The sequence below is a fragment of the Struthio camelus genome, chromosome 3, assembly GCF_040807025.1.
Source record: "Struthio camelus isolate bStrCam1 chromosome 3, bStrCam1.hap1, whole genome shotgun sequence".
Classification (NCBI taxonomy): Eukaryota; Metazoa; Chordata; class Aves; order Struthioniformes; family Struthionidae; genus Struthio; species Struthio camelus.
The window spans coordinates 71,029,091-71,046,540 of record NC_090944.1 but is presented as its reverse complement, the minus strand read 5'-3'; the positions used below and the strand labels follow the sequence as shown (position 1 = coordinate 71,046,540).

Below are 17,450 nucleotides of genomic sequence, written 5' to 3'. Positions count from 1 at the left end.
GAGCAAATTAGCCAGGCTTCTAAGGTGCATTCAAGGCTTCTAGCATCCTTCTATCGTACTGAACCAGTTCAGGTGTTTGTTCCGCTTTAATAATCATAGTTTTACTCTTTCTGAGCACATTAAAAAATGATTCTATTCTACTGTATATCATATTTAAATGTGCCTTAATAGTTTAACTGTTGAAACTTGCACATTCAAGCAGTATTTTTCTGATAGTGTTTACAAAAGTTGCCATAGTTGCACTTTTTAAAACTTTGCAAAGTGTTTTACAATTGAGCCAAGATTTAGGAAATTATATTTGCAAAAGCTCTTGCCAGAACTTTTTTACTAGAGCTATAAATTATCCACTGTTCCAGTCATGCCAAGAATTTCATCCTCAATGCTTTTAATTTAGAGGTAGTTGTCTGCTTGTTTTCTCTTTGCATTCTATCCAAAAAAAATTGTTTGTTATACTGTTCTCATTAACCAAAATTGCTATCTCCTGCCATAAAACAAGAGTTTCAGAGCTTGTCTTCCTCTGGAAATTCAGTACAGATAAAACAATTCGAGCTGTTTGTGTTTTGATTAAGTTGATGGGGATCTAAAGTGGGGTAAATTATTTAGATGGAGTAAATCTGGACTTATTTGAGAACAGTTCTGAGCAGACCATAAATCCATAGTTTCAGCAAGTCCAGACTCTCACTTTGGTTATGATAGTCTCCTAGTTCCACGTGTGTGTGTACGTGTGTATTACACGTGTATATATAGGACTGAAAAGACAGTTTTAATATGCTATTGGGTACATCTTCTCTGGTGCAATCTAAATACATGTTGGTTTGATCCTAGCTATAGCTTCATTAATATTTGCAACAATATCTGAATTCCTTGCACATACAAATTTAAGAAATCCTAACATTATGCTTACCTGAAGCAATGAATTAGCTAGTGTGCTTCTGAGGAGGAAAAAAAAAGGTAATAGAGTTTATCAAATAGCATTAAATCAAACATTTATCACATTCATTGCTTATTCTAAGGAAAAGCTGTCACTGCGGTGTCTTGAACTCTTGTGTGTGTGTGGCAAAATAGCAATTGGTAAATTCTGAATGGTGGTAAGAATTTGTCCACGACTTTAGATTTATAAATGCAATGTTAGAGAGTGTCATCAAAGACCTTACAAAAATGAAATCACTTTGGGGAGCAATTTCTGGAAGCTCTGCAGAAAATCTGCTCTATCTTGTAATACATGTTTCCGTTGAGCGATGGACATGAAAAATCTTATAGAACATATGGCAGTTCTCTGGCAATTAGTGTTGTGTGCATTTATCATTGTGGAGACAGTTGTGACATGAACGCGTTCACAGGTACCAGTCATCCTGACTGGACCCTCATGCAAAATTCTACTTTCTTTTGAAATGAGTCGAAGAAGTGCTGTTTCACCTAGACAGAATATGAAAATTCAGTTTCATGAGTGTATATGCGGAAGCAAAAAAGTTATATTGTGCAATACAGCATATTAATGAATGTATGCTTGGTCTGTTGCCTAAGTCACAGAACTTGTAAATAGTGCCTTCGCTTGAATGAATAAACTATTGCTATTTCTGGGATTAAGCACCTGAGTGCCTGGTCCTTCCCCTAAAGAGGTATTCCCAGGGCTGAAAAAAGCTATATTTAAAAAAAAGAGAGAGAGAGAGGGAGAAGGAGACGAAGAGAGGGACGGGGAGAGAGAGGGAGGGAGAGAGAGGGGCAAAGAAGGGGAGAGAGAGATTTTTTAAGTTCTTTCAATAAGACTAAAACATTAGCTATCTCTGGGTTTCAGTGCTACTAACTCCCCCCATTCCACTCGTGGTCTTGGCCTCCAAGGTCTGGAGTTATGGCAACATAAGGAAGAATGAGTGAGAGCCTCAGTGAGATTTAATTAGGCTTTCTTCTTTAGAAGTCAGAGCAGCTAGAAGCTTTTAAATGTTCCCGGAGCTTTGACATAAAATGGGTAACTGCAAAAACTACTGGGGTTTCAATGGCTACATCTTGACATCACACACAGAAAAGGAATGCAGATGTTAAAGGAAGATTTTATGCCAATTTAAGTTCATCTGGAAAATATTTGTTGTCCTACTTAGACTGGTATACAATCCTGGCAGATCCTTGTCAATTTTTGTGCTTTGCAGTGCGTGTGATAGCGAGCAGGACAAAGAGGCACTTGTCTGGGAATTACAGGCATGCTTAGCACTAATGTACATAAGTGAAGGAGTGATACTTATTTGATCATCAATAATCAGTAGTATTAAAAAGAGAAAAATCCCAGCTCAGAATCATTCCCCAGTTCTTTAGTCTATTCACTGCCAGTCATCTTCTTGAGTACTTATGCACCATGGCTTACATGAGGGCTGAAACTAAAACCAGTTTACAAAGCAAGGGAATTAAAGCCATCTCTCACCAGGCCTTGGCCATGTGAGGTCTGGACTCCAGAGCTCAAGTTCTCTCCAACTGCTACCCACAAGCAGCTGCAAAGAGGAGGAAGAAGACTTGGTGCAGAGGAATGGAGGCTACGCTCTGCCTCTTAAAGCCATGTCAAACTTGAAGTAAGGCCAAACAGCATCCAATCCTTTTCCCTAAAGGATAAGAGAGCCCAACCAAATTCTTCTGTACTTTCCCTAGCTGCATACCTCTTTGGTGAGCTGCCGCCCTCATTAGCCTGTAGGAAAGTGCTGACTGCTATTGTCAAAGACAGCCTGAAAATTTGAGAGCGGTAAGGTCATTTCACTCCATGAAATTCTAAGGTTTCAGGCTGATCTGTGAGATAGCAAGGCAGCACTTTCTGCAAGATGCAGCAATGGGAAAACAATACCTGTTGAACCTGTTCTGCTATTCCAAAACAAAGTGAAAGCCCCTAGCTTCTTGGCAAGCCTCCCAACTCTGTTTCAAAACATCCTTACTCCTCTTGCTAAGCATTGGAAACGTCATAAAAAGTTCTGGAAAGCAATTCCAAGACAGACTGCTTCTCCAGAGGGACAAGACAAAGAGCAAAAGGCCACTTATGAGAGTCTTTGCCAGATGAGTTAGTATATTTGAGACTAGGATCTGCTGTGAAGGGTTACTGCCTAGTATCAGCCATTCATGTACCACTGCCTCTTTCCTCCTTTTGAGCTGAGCTGTACCTGGCAGGACTTACCTAAGGGAGGCAGTATGACAGCAGTGTGTTCCTTCTCTTACAGCAGAGCTCCGAGAATAGTTGGACATCCATCTGTGGTTTTGGATAACAGCGGGCCTGAACACTTTTCTGTGTTCTTCCAGGTGTCGCAGATGAGTGAGGAGTGATGCACTTCACTTGTAAGAGAGAAGTAGCAATATGTTTTATTGATATAAGACAGTGATTAAACAAAGTTCAATGGTAAAATAAGACAGTGGCTTAACGATATTCAATGGCAAGGTTCACTCGGTTATTTACCGCATAGAAGACAGGGTCAGATGAAATTGTCAAGGAGACCCTCCCATTGAGTCATGGGATTCAGAGTGGACTCCTTTGCTTTCCAAACTCCTTCTTAGTCCCAGACTTGGTCAATGGTTTTTGTCTAAAGGACTATGTGCACAAGCAATCCGAGATACAACTTAGCAAAGTTTGCAAAGTTTCAGCATGCTGTTAGCCACTTACCAAGGATCTGTCATGGGTAAGGAGTCTCTTCACCTCGAGGAGCAACCTTGAAAGGCATCCCAGCTCAAGGGGGAGGTTCACTGCCATGCAGCCAGCTGCCGTGCAGGAGAGCTCAATGGGCTCTAGGCTGCAGCACTGTTTATGGGCACGGAGTTTGACTCGTGCTCATACAATATTTGTTGTGGAAAGATACTTTTTTGCTGATGTCATGCTTGCATAGGGGAAAATATACTCCCTTTTGCTGATCTCACGCCCTTTTCTGGCCTTGCCATTTGCAAGCAGTATCACCTAGTTTGTCCTGGTCAGCCCTGGGCGCTGTCACCTATTTGCAGTCAGTTGGAGCCGAAGATAAGGGAGTTGCACTCCACCACATCTTGGGCTTGCGATTGGTGGGGGGGGTAGGGGGGGGGCCGTAGTTGCGCTCCGCCATAGCAGGCTTTGTCCAACTCTTATAGGTCTTTTTTTCTTCAATTACTCATGACCATTTGCATCATTATTATATGACAGCTAGTGGAAAACTGTGTGGCTTCCTGGATGGGGATTAGATTCTGTTTTGGTTTTTATTTTCTCTCTCTCTTTCCAGCTCTGCTGCGGGCCTAGTGCCTGTCTTGGGCAAGTGTTTTGGTCAGGTAGGGCTTCTGTACGTGCAAAACAAAAACGTTCCTCCACAAAACCTTTGAGGATCTGTGAATAAGAGGTGCAGTAATGGTTTCCTTGCCTTTACTATCATTATTAACATGAAGGCTGGCATGAAAAGGTGTCTCATACCCTCATTCTATATTTTCAACCTTATTTTATCTTTGTACCGCTTCCTCACCTTTTCTTTCCTTCAAATGCCAAGATGTCCTTTCATTCGCTCTGAAATCCCTTAAACCTCACAGTTAGTCTAAGTTAATAGACTTGTGGAGTCCAGGCACCCCACTTAGACGCTTGGTTTGTAGTCCAGGCCCCATGGGTTACTCTAATACAAGTACAGTTAAACAAAACCATAAATGCATGTCAAGGGCACAGTAAATATTGCTTACAGGTGAACGTGTAAAGGGAAATACAACCCTCCTTTGGTAATAACGTAACTGCTCCAGAACGCTCCTCATCTCTATCACCTTTCTATTTTTTACATGTAAAGAAAATAACAGTATTTTTAAAGCTTAAGTAAAACTTTTTGCCATGCACTGGTGTTAGCCATTGCAGTACTGGCATATCTAATTTTTCTTGTACGTCTCCTGAAGAGTAAATGAGGTTGTTCGCACACAGTTAAGTAGTCAAGGACTAAAGGTGGTCTTGTAAGAGATTTATTTTGGTTAATAAGTTGCTATCAGACAGGTGCTTACTGAATCAGTAAATAATCCCTTCGATTTTTTTCATGACTGCAATGAAAGCTGAAGCCTGTCAGCTCTGTAGATAAACTCTGGGCCTGCAGAGATCTGTTCTGCTAAAAAGTCTGCAATTAGAGTGTCCACTTCCTAAGAGGAGCTCTACCTTTATGTATGTGTTGCATTATCCAAGAGAGAAACTCCTTTCTCCATTCTCTGATCTAGCAGCTATCAACTGACCTATTTTGTAAATCCATCTTTGAAATCCCATGCCTTGGCAAGATTATGTGATAAAGCTCTTAAAAACGGAGTAGTTTATTATGTCAATATGGACAGCAATAATTTCATCGTAAACATTGCTCAACTTCTATTTAATCTTTTTGAATTTGCATTGGTATTTGAATGCAGGCTGACAAAAATGCAGCACAATTGCGCGAAAGAAAGTCTCCAATTTAGCAAACCATTAGAATACTGTCATGGCACAAGTTTCCTTAGCAAGTTATCCGCTGGGATATGCAGCACATACATAATTTCACGTTTAGATCACAATAATGAAATATGTTCGTGTTACTCTTTGAGTATGCTTCAGGTATCAATCAGAACTCAAAGTGGTGCTGATTGTTGTTACTTTAGTCTGCTAGATTTACTGAGAGATACAGGACTGAACAGGCTCTCGATGTTTTGTTCTACAGGAAGTGTGATTTCCTGTGTATTGATTCCACATTATCATTTAAGGCATTCCTTGTTTTGTGTGCTTCTTCCTCCCCATCTAATCTACATCTTAATACGGCACAGTGCATGAGTGAAAGTGAAAGGTGGTGTAAGGGCTGGGAAATTAGCCCTTTAAAGGTGTAGGGGAAAGAGTTTCAGCTTCACAAATCTGTGCCTGGGAATTGGACGTGAGGAGAGCTCTGGTCCTCTGCACTCCCACACTTGACCCTGCTCCTAATCCACAGCTCTTACAGCAAAGTTCCCCTTTCATCCTGCCCTAATGTCATACCTGTTCCTCTCACAGTGAGATATATGTGAGGACCTTCTTTCCCACAACTGTTTGCAGGCCCAAATTGAAGACTGAAAGCAAAGTCGATGCTACCCAAAACTTTTGCATTTCTCTAGACTGGCACGATGCATGGACCTCTGCCTTTTTTCTGTGATCATTTTAGTCACCTTACCTGCAATCCAATGCAAAGTGGCTCTGAGGTTTCCTGGCAATGACATGATTCCAGCCATCATGTTAGGGAGACAACGAATGAAAATATCCACCACAGGGCGATACAAACGACTCTCTCCCTCATCTCTTCAGTGGTAGTTGCATTCCTGGAAATTCCCTAATACCTCTTTCTTGGCTCTCCTTCTGTTGGCATACTGATTCTGTGAGGGAAAAACAGCTCTTAATTTACTCATTCGTTCTACTGTAGTTCATGAAGCAGCTCTCAGCTCTTAAAATATGGTTCTCTGCAGCACATAATTACTCTGAATCTGTGAGGGTAGAAGTTCTTGACATATTTACTACCATAAAAAATGAGAAAGCTCATCTCTGCAATCTCTGCGATCTTTTTATGATGGCACGGTGTGGGATGTGTTTGTGAGCAATAACTCTCTGCTGCCTTTCAGAAGCTTTTACTTAGGAAGGATGAGACCCTCAGAGGTGTCCGAATAACCTTACCAATCCATTAGGATATTGCCTTAGTGGAGAGATGAGTCTCATGCTGTGCCCTGAGAGTTGAGGAAGGGGAATTTATCATCCTGCTGACGCTTTCAAGTGCCAAAGATAGCAAAGGCCACTTGAACTGATCAGAATAACTCTTAACTTTTTCCACGAGGAATGAAGGGGGATGTTTTAAAAAAGCTGCTATACGTTTCCAGTGTGCTTGTGTTCTGCCGTGGCAAGTTTTACCATGCTGAAGAGTGCCTTTAATAAGTCTCCCAAATGTGCTGGTGGATATGGTAACTTCAGGGTTTTATGTGGTTTGTCAATATTATGCATACAGGAAATAATAAAAAAGGATAAAATACTGTTATAGCTTCTTTGCAATGATCATGTTGCAAATTGTATGTTAGTACTTCTGAGCAAACAGATCATAACATATAGGGCAATTTAGAAAGTTTTAGGGGTGACTCTTACAGTTCAAATAAATTCCCAGGGCAGCATTAGCACATTGATATCTTAGTGCTGAGGCAAGTCAGGCAATTTACTCTAAGTACTTGATCAGATACTGTCCCAAAGTAGTATGATGCCTGCTCTTGGATCAAGGGATGATTTGGAAGGGGGCATTTCCACAGAAGGCCTCTCTGGCTGTCATCTACAGTACAAAATGACTGTGAAATAGACATTTGTTTCTTGTTCTGTGCATAGACTGAAAAAAAGGACTAATGAACAGTTTGAAAGTACATTCCCTGGTGATGGTCATTATTTTGGGGTCAAGGCACAATCATGTGGAGGGGACAGGTAAGCTTCTGTTGCCATTAAATAGTGTAAAGGGTCTGTCCCTATTAGGCCAATCCAGCACCCTTACAATCTCCATTGATCTCAGGGGAACAACATCAGTGATTAGTCAAGCTACAACCCCATGTTTCAAACTGCTTTCCTTATTTTCCTTATTCCCAGTGTGACCAGAGCTCTCTAATGAACCTAAGGTGTCAGCCTTGTCAACAAGCTTTAAAAATAAATTATTAAATTAGGATATATCTTGAAGCCAATAAAAGCTGCACTTAGATTAAATAAGCACATCTGCTTGGTCTGTTTGTAATCCAGTTTTCTCACTGATATCTGGCAATCATAGCATGAAAAGGCATTTTTGAAATTAAATTATTTCTGTGACTCTTATGTGTAGGAGCATCTGGATACTTGGGGGCAAAAAAAGGAAAATGGACTTTTCTCAGATATCACAGTGTTTATTAAAAGATAAATGCTTTCTATGGGTGTTTTTCTGGTAACGTAATCTTGAAAAATCTTCAGAAGACAACAGAAGTAGACAATGAACACGGCAGATCTGTCACAACATTTCCTGTGCAATCCACCCTTGCCAGAAGCAAGACTAATTTTTTAGGTTACCAATTCCAACTAGTTTTCTTGGAAGTCAGAGTTCAATTTACATTTATGACTACCTGAAGCTATTTTGAGGAATCCAAATTAAAGAATAGCCAGTGTTCAAAGCTGTCTCAAAACTACGCAGAAAACATTAAACCTACCTGTAACTTGCACCTGTGTCATTTGCCGTTGTCAAGCTTGCATTGCCTCTGCTTCTGAAACACTTTCTCTATAAAGTGATGCCTTAAAATGTAAATATGTTTTCTGAAATGCATTTTATTATCATTTCTGAAATACTTTTGATCTTTTTTTTATTTCTGTTTTGAAAAAAGAAAACCACATGGAAAACAAACCTGTCCATTGTCCTCACAACAAAAGTTTAAGATTAAAGAAAGAAACTAACTAACTAGAAAACCTTTTTGTGACTGCAGAGCTGAGGTAATTGTCATAGTAGCTACTTTGAAACAGCACATTCTGGCTGCCTTTTAAGGGTTATGGACGTGTTTTCGATAAGCTGCGAAATGACAGTGGCTCTCCATACTGAAACAGGGCCAACTGACAGGGGCCAAGTCTGTGGGCCAGTAACTCCATGTTGGCTCTACATCTCCCTTTCAGGGACATGCTAAGCACAGGTGGGCCTGGGCCTCAGCAAGGGATCTGCATCCCGAGCCTCCAATGTCACCACGCTGACCTGGTACCCAGATACGTTTGCATGAAAAGTCTGCAACTGCCTCCAGCATCCATCCAAGGAGACTGGAGACTGAGAGGACAAGAAGAGAGAAGCTTTGCCTTGCAGAAGTGTTTAGGTGAAAATACCAGCTGTGCTTTGTGAAGACAGCATTCAACATCTATTGCTGGTATGGGTTCAAATGTTTCAGTTGTGTGAAGAGCTGGTGAGCACTTTGCAGTGAAACTGCCTGGGCCTTTCCATACCGTGAGCACCCCTAAAAGAGCAATTTCAAACTTGGAAAAGCCAGATGTTTCTAGAAAACATGCAGTGATCTTTAACATTTTAGTTAGAGAAAACTCAGTGGCTAGGGAGGAGAAAACAGAAATAAAATGTTTATAAACAACCCTCCCCTTGCGCTCTGCAGGACTGATGCCTTCTGTCTTGGTTTCAGCCAGCTCAGTGGATCTGAGCTCTTGCAAATTCCACACAGTCCTCTATGGTCTCCTCCTAAGACGACATCTTATCTCTGTCCCTGATGATGAGCTTGCTTGTACGGGATGGGAAGGATGACCAGACTAACCTAGGGGAAAGTCCTGTGTTGTCTTCTGTACAAGATCTTTCCTTAATGCCTTCAGCAGTGCTGGTTGGCTGGCTGCCTTGGGATCCACACAACCTTGATCCCACCTAGGGATATTTGTTTCCTTTCACTGCTTTATTTTTTCTGAGGGCTGATCCTGGAGATTGTTGGTCCCTTCTGAGTCCTAATGAGCTCGGAGTGAACAGCAAGGTATTTCTGGTTTCACAGGCAAAGGGGCTGTGGCAGTCACTGTCCTGGTCTTGATCTGATAGCCTGTGACAGAAATTTACTCCAACAGCTACAAGCAAGCTCCCTCCTGTATTCTTGTTTCCAACCAAGGATAAAAAGAAAGCTAGAGAGTGCTTCTGATGACTGATCGTCCCTTCATTTCCAGAAGCTTCAGTGTGTGTTTGAATTGCTTGGAAATAACCATTAACTCAGAGGAATTACAGGGGATGAAATTTGGACTTTCTTTAAGATTCGAAAGATGGAAAAAAATCCTTGTTAGCAACTTCTCTTCTTTAAGGATTTTTTTTAGCCCAGATAAATGGTGCTTGTGTCAACAAAGAAAGGCACTTAATGTTCTGCAATCTCAAGAGACATTTGTTAGCATTTTGTGAGGTAGCATAGCCTTCTTCTTGCATTATCTTGAGCACAGACACCCAGTTAAGGAGATTTGTCCTCAATCATTTATTCACCATGTCCTCACTAAAGCTGATTCAGCTGTCTATGAGACTGAAGCGGAAAGCGAATTGCTGAGATTGTCGGAGTTAAAGAGCAAACAAATCAAAACTAATAATTTTATTTTCTTTTTCTGTTTGATAGAGATGAAACAATTGGCATTTAACTTAGGGCAGCAAAGAGTAGAGAGGAGGCAGGAAGTTTTGCTAATAAAGAAAAGGTACATAAAACTAGGTTTATCTGCCTGAATTTACAACTTCCCTTGACCTTTAAAGGGACGCAGCAAAGTGGAGGGGGAGAGAAGTGTGCAACATAACATTGTGCAGTTGTACTGGGTCACACTATTTAAGCTCAATATCTTTTCTCTGAAGGGGTCAAACACAGAAGTCTGAAAAAAGCTATAATCACTATACATATATAGTTACATTTCTCCGCGATATTCCTTGTGACTGGGGCAGAGGAGGGTACAATTTGTAAGTTAGCCCACAAAGATTTTTAGAAGTTCAGAATAACATTTTGAAATGCAGAAGTCAAAGGAACAAATTTTTCCCACTGCTGCATCAGTTCCAGACTGTTGAAGCAGAAGATAATGAACATCTTTGGACTACTGATTATCAGTGTAGACATTCTAATAGATTACGTTGGGAGACTTAATTCATTTCTAGCTTAGCAACATTTTGAATGACAACACCCCTTCTGAAATTAAAATCTCTGAAAGTGCATTCCTTCCACCTTCACCTCCCCCAGCAGCCTCCCCCAAGCCACCTCCGAGGACCGTAAGTGATCCCATTGTCATGCTGCCAAAGTAAATTAACATGATTCACAATTTTCCATAATAACTATCTGAAATTAAAGCAGTTGGTAATTAAAGTAATCCTTGCTTTCTGGTGACACGTGCAGCATGACAAAACAGAAGTAATGCGACCGCGGCAGAACCTGTCTGCTTTATTTACTCATTTCAGTGCCTTGTTCTGGTGTGCAACTGGTCTTCTTTGGAATTGCAGAAGAGCAACTGAGTTAAATTAGAGTGAATATTTGTGGTGAAAATGTTAATGTGAGTATCTGCTCTGGTAGCCCATAAAATAAAATCAGTATTCTTAAAGACTCCTCTTTCGTCCCCTGGGTCTTTGGCTAATTTTGCTGTGGTTTTCATGGAAGCTAAGGAACACAAATTCAACCACTGGGCATGCCTGGTACTTTGGTAAGTTAACTTCATGGGAAATAAAAGGTCTCAGCATTTTATAAAGTCAGTGAGGGCCCACAAAAACACCTCACTGAAAGCACACATCTGCATTCTTCAAAGCTAGGAAATTCCAACCTGGAGAGTTACAGGCCAGAAACCAAATATTTTACATGGCAGAGTGAATTACTTTGAAACCACCTCTACTCAAAGTGGAGCCATTTCATTACAACATGTTACCCCAAGAGCTTTAGAAAAGCTTCTTCTAAACAAAGAAGACATGTAAAATTGGAACAAAATGTTGACTTAAATTCTCTGAGCCAGGCTTGGTAGTGCTGGCAAAGTTGTGCCTTCTTTAGGATAAACTCTAGGAGAACAGTTACACCACTGCTCTCTAGGGAGGGGTAACGTGTCTCCCTTCTGCTGGACGAGCTCTGTTTGCTTGTGTGCTGGATGGCAGAGTTTGTATTCAGTCTTCCAGCCCCTGGAAAATCTTTGTCTTAGAACAAACAGAAATTCTGTATCTTGCCTCCTAAGGACTGATTCGACAGAAAGATTGCTTTCTTGTGTGAATAACAGTGTTAGTTTGAAGTAACAGTCTGAATTTGGAATAAATTAGTGAAGTGCAAAGAACAAGCACTTATTTTTTCTTTGGAAGAACTGTGAGAATTTTGTCTTTTTACATTCATTCCCCTAAACAAGGATGACATCTGGATCCTTTATGCTTTTATATTGTTCTAGTAGTGTAAGCGCCTGCAGCATACAACAAATGCAACTTGAAATGCTCTCTTCTGAAGAGCTATTATGTGAACCAGAACAAAATAACAGTTTGAAGTAAGGGATAAAAAAGAAGCCTTATATATGAAAAAAGACAGGTAAAATCTTAGGCAATAGGCACTCCTTACAGAGTCACTGGAAAACTGAGAACTGCTTAGCAGTTTGGCAGAGTCATTCCCATGGAGCACTGGGTGCAGGAGAAGAGCGTCAAAGGAATAAGACTGGGAAACAAGTGGTGGTGGCAGCAGAAATGGCGGTGTGTTATGCTGATTCTTTAAAATGAGTGCTGAAGGAAAAGCTTGATGCTCTGAAACAAGGCACTGGGGGCAAAAGGAATGAGCAAATGAAGGAGGAGGAAAGGAAGTTGATTTTAACTATAGCATAGTTGTAGGGAGTATAATCTGAAAAATAACGATTATTTTCATCTCATTGGTGTTGCACAGGATAATATACCAGATAAGGGCAATATCCTGGTAGTTGGGAATCTTCACTCCACCATCTGCTCTGCCACAGCCCTTTTGTGTGATTCTGGCAAAGGCCTTATTCTCCATGTGCTTCTGTCTTTTCCCTGTCTCCTGTGAAATGCAGTTAATAAATTTATGAAGATAGGAAAGCGATATGTGGATACATACATTAAAGTTTATGAAGCACTCAGACACAGTAATGCACTCTCTGGCACTTACTAAACTCTCGTATTCATTTCTCTGTTTGCTAATTGAAGTTGAGGCATCACTGTTTACTCATACAAGCTGAGTGGAAAATATGGCTTCTCACGCTATATGTGCAGCTCCATAAAGACAAGAAGCTTAATTTTAAAAGCTAAGCTACAACCAGCTGATAGGATACCTGGGAAAAGAACAGCTACTACTGCAAAAGACTTTGTTGTGTTGCTATAGAAACCTCTACAGCATGGACTGTCTTATATGTGAATAGTATAGAAGAAGAGGTGCAGAAAAATACTCCATTATACAAGACCTAGAAAATATGGCCTTCCTTTTTTGCACAAGTGGAAAATAGGAAGTAAATTTTTAAGGAATAGCGCAGTTTGTTATGTTAAATATTTTGCTGTTGGAACATTTGTTCTCCACCATTGCCTCTTCTGACTTTTGACAAAAGAAAGTGCCAGCTCCACTGTGACTACAGAAATATCCTGTAATTCTCTCTCAGGGATCTTTAAAATAGTTAATATTCACTCCCTCTGCTCAGTGTTTGTATTATTTAAATGAAGACATGAAGAAAATTGTAATCTAAGTCACTTCTATATGTGCAAGTGTCCAGACAGATGAGCTCAGCCAGAGAAAAGCACAAAGAAGAGAGTTTAGATTTTCTAAGATATGTTTAAATCCATCTCAGATGCGTTCAATGCAACCTGAAGGCCTGGGTCCATGAACATGACTGCCATGGTGGTAGGGCAGCTTAGGCAAGTGCAACAACCCAAACAAGCTTCCTCCGTTTTCCCTTGGAAGAACCCTGCGTGAGTGGCAAGGCAGACTGAGATGTCTCCTCCTCGATTCCAGCTCTACTAGATCCTTTCAGGAGACCAGCTCCGGGGTAAAAGCCCTCCAGATGAACCCTCTCAGGCTCAAATCAAGGATTCCTGAAGTAGACATTCACAGTATTTAAGATATCCAGGCTCTAATTCTGCCAGAATTCATGTAGCTGTCCTAGAAGCCAACCTGGCTCTTTGGCTTTACGCAGGTTTGCGTTACACTTTGAATTAGATCTGCAGTGACTGGTAGTCTTCTACCCCCAAGACAGCTGTAGCGCTGCCCAGGCTGGCTAGCACAGTCTTTCCCTGAAGACATCAGTGTCTACACTGGTTTGAGAGCCAAGGAGTGCTTTCTCATGGTCATAAATGACTGACTTAAAATCATCTCACCTATATCATCAGCTGAGCTGTGATATCAAACCATGTATGCCTTTTCCCTTCTCAGCTGTGAAGTGAAATGGGTTAGTTGAAGCAACTCAAGACAACGGGTGTAGTTTCAAGAGGTGAATTTCACTCATAGTGTTATGGTTTTGAATAAGCCTAAAATATTAAAGCAAACATTGCACAAACCAAGGAATGCTCAACAGTTTTCGCCTGAGAAAAATACTCAAATTGCTAACAGATTAATTCAATCTTCAAAACACAAGCCTCCTTTCACAGACCCCAGTCTGTGTCCAGGTTTACTTAGTTAGCTAGCAGAACGGAAATGTTGAGATGACGACCTAGCAAATTTTTTAGAATGGCCCCCTAATATGAAGAAGTCTGGATAAAGTTGGGCTGTGCTATACTTCTGAAGGCAGGAGTACTAGGTACCAAGGTGGGAGGGCGGTTATTGCTGTGTTTAATTTTATGGAAAGTTCAATTTTCAGACAGCTTTCAGGGTGCTCACATTTTCCTCTGAAATCCAGTGGCATCTCAGAATAAAGAAAGGTATCAAAAAATGAAAGCTTGACAGAGCTGAGAAGCGTGCTTCGCTCTTAGCTATCCATCTCCTGGACTGGTTGCTGCAAAGGGACCACTGCCGTTCTTATAGGGAGTGCTGTTCCATGCGAGCTTAAGGCCTTAGGACACATCCCTGGTGAAAATGAGATTATCAGCATGCTTGACAGTGAGGTCAAACATATGTTCTTGACTGCATTCCCATTTTTGCCAAAAGCAGGGCAAGTTACTCCAAATATAAATTGCAGCTGTGAATGCAAGTCTTCCCATTCTGCTTCTGAACACCCAAGGGCAGTTATTTGTCATACTTTTGGCTTTTTCAATGGGGGGTAATACTTCCAAACCACCAGCTGAGCGTATTTCAAGTCACAGATAGTTTGTGAGCCTCTCTGCATCCTTGATTTTGTGGGTTTATTTCTCAATCCAATTAAATTTTATTCTGGCTTTACCATTTTCAAGATGTTTTCTGTTACTTGCGTGGGTAACAGAGCAGGATTTAAGTATGGCTTTATGTGTTATCATGACACAGTCCATTTCCTTCTAAAAATGTAAGTAGATTTTGATATAATTAGTTAAGTAAGCATATGGCAATAAGCTTAACTGATGTATTTGTTTATGAAAAACAGGTCAGTGCTTGATTTAGATCTGTACGCACATAATTTGCTCTGAGACTAACTATTAAAATGCCTAATTTGGGACACTTTCAACTTAACATCTTTGGCACCTATGTTTACATGACTCATAATGCTTCTTACATGAGTCTTCAATTTTTTTCCCCTATTTTTAGTATATTAGCTTATGATATAGTAACATATGAAGGAAGTTGGATGCTGCCTTTTGTCTGTGTGAAGCCAACATTTGCCTTTCCTGTTAAGAGAAATGTGGGAGTGCATGGCCAGCTTTTGGTGTCCTAAATGTTCCTGATAATTTTAAGATAGAAATGTGGTTCCTTGGCCTGAGGTCTGAAGAACCACCCTTCTAATAGTTGCCCTTTTTTATAGTTGGAATAATGTTTCATGTCATGAGTCTCATCCTTGAAGAACGCCTCTGAGTATCTCTCTGACTGGATTCTAATTAACAAAGACCATTACTAGCCTTCTCTGAAAGGATGATAATCCCTGCTGCTTAAGGGATTGGCCCTTAGGCTGAACTCTGGGCTGTTCAACCAAGGACTTTGATGTGAAACAAATACTTCCCAACTGGGAGGCAATAGTTCAGTGCTTTCAGAGGAAAGCTGTGCATTTTAAATAGACAAGTCATAGTAATATTTAGCTAAATTAGAGATAATCTGTCATCTGGTAAAGTATGTATTATTACATTTCCATGTACTTTGATATAGTGTCTCATAATGTTTTAGATATAACAGCTGAAGTTTGTAAAGTAAATGTTTCTTTCCTCCAACTATATTATTCCATGAAATAAAAGATTAGACAAGCTCTGATGACACAAGATATCTGAAACAGAAGTGGTAATTGTTTAATACTATTTGAGGACAAGTTCAGCTTATGTTGTCTCTTAGACCACCTGAGAGAGAAACTAGCTGGTACCTTTGGAACGGAGTGAGAGACTGGCAGGGAGAGAAATAAATAGCAGAGGTACTAATGGCTAATGATTAAAGGCTAAGAATCCATTCTAATAGAATTTTATGTACAGAACTGGTTTTATTGTTTTAAGCAGACCTGGACTGATGATGCAAAGTGCATCAGGAGGGAGGGAGCAGGCTACACCTTTCTGATCTTGCAGAAGGCCTAGCTCACTATAGCTTTGTATTGCTCTGAGCAAAAATGCAGTCCATGCTTGTTATCAAATTATTAGTCTCTTTTTAACACTGGTGTCAGTATAAAAAAATATTAGTATTAGAATGACACTGAAATCACTCTTAATTTCATTATTCTAGTGATGCAGATAAAGGTACATGATGTTTGAAGACATTTCTACTTTGTATTAATGTCACCTCTCCTCTACTTACTGCAAGTAGACATTGTACTGGTGTAAGTTTATCTGTATTTAAATCCCCTTGAACTGAAAGCTCAACTGAAAGCTGAGCTGTGATATCTTTATGCATGAAGAAAAGGCACTCATTTATTTATATTAGTGTCAAGCTTGTCTACTGCACTTTTTTCTTTATCTTAATTGAATATGCCTGCAGTAGCACACAGGGCATGTGCTTAAATAGGATGGACTAATTGGAAGAAGCTGTCAGGTTAACAGAGATTTAGCTGGATAGATTGCACTTCAATAGAAAAATTTTCCCAGGATAAGTTTGCACAGTTTATAAAGGTGCATGATGAATGTAGGAGGAAAAGGATAGGAAGATACCTACTTGGGAAATGTGTAGAGATATAATGCAATTACAATTGATCTTTTACTCTAGGGTGATAAAATACTAAATAAATGAGTTCCCTGTGGGTTATTAAAAGTTTAGCAGTATCTTCATCTTATTTCAGCCCCTTTGTAACCCTTCTGCATTCTCTGCAAGGTAGTTGGTTGGTTTCTTATGTGATCCCTGATGTAACAGAGCTATAACAGGCATAGGAAGATATATTCTCCATCTGGTATGTCTCGCTGCTGCTACAAAGCTGGGAAGGCTTGTTTCTACCATCAACTTACTGAAAAAAAATCTAATGCTAGAGTGAGTATGTAAACACAGTGTTAGTCTTGCAATTCTGGACTAAATTCCTAAAGACGATAATGAACTGTTCCTAATGTTAATGCCTCCTTATTTAAATTAAAATCAAACATCTTTTCTCTCCCAAGATTATGCCTTTAGCATGTTTTAATAATATCCACAGTTTAATCTTCTGGTAATGAGTATCTAAATACTCTTTAAACTTAGCCTTACAAAATGATGGTATTGATGAGGACCTACAGTTTGAGATGTCTCAGCTGTTCACTGCTCCGTGATCTGACTGTTTTTTTCTAAAGACCATGTCTTGCGCGGGAATCTGTTAGCATCGATCCCTAAGTGGTCCCCTGAGCTGAAAGCACAGCTGCTGTGTCCCATGGGAATGGAAGCTGTGTATTCTTCTAGGAATACAAGAAGAGAAACGACCCAGACAGCACGGGAAAAATCAAATTAAGTACTTGCTGCTGCCCTCTGAGGCAGCCAGGACGAGTGTCCGCTCCAGCTGGACCCCGTAGCCCAGGCTGTCCCGCACAGAGGCT

At 40.4% G+C, this 17,450-nt stretch overlaps 1 long non-coding RNA gene across 2 annotated transcripts in view; it reads left to right on the top strand.

Annotated features, from left to right (window-relative positions):
- The window catches only part of LOC104153111 (uncharacterized), a 50,812-nt gene that overhangs the window by 23,658 nt on the left and 9,704 nt on the right, over window positions 1-17,450 (top strand). The gene's annotated exons all lie outside the window — the stretch shown is intronic.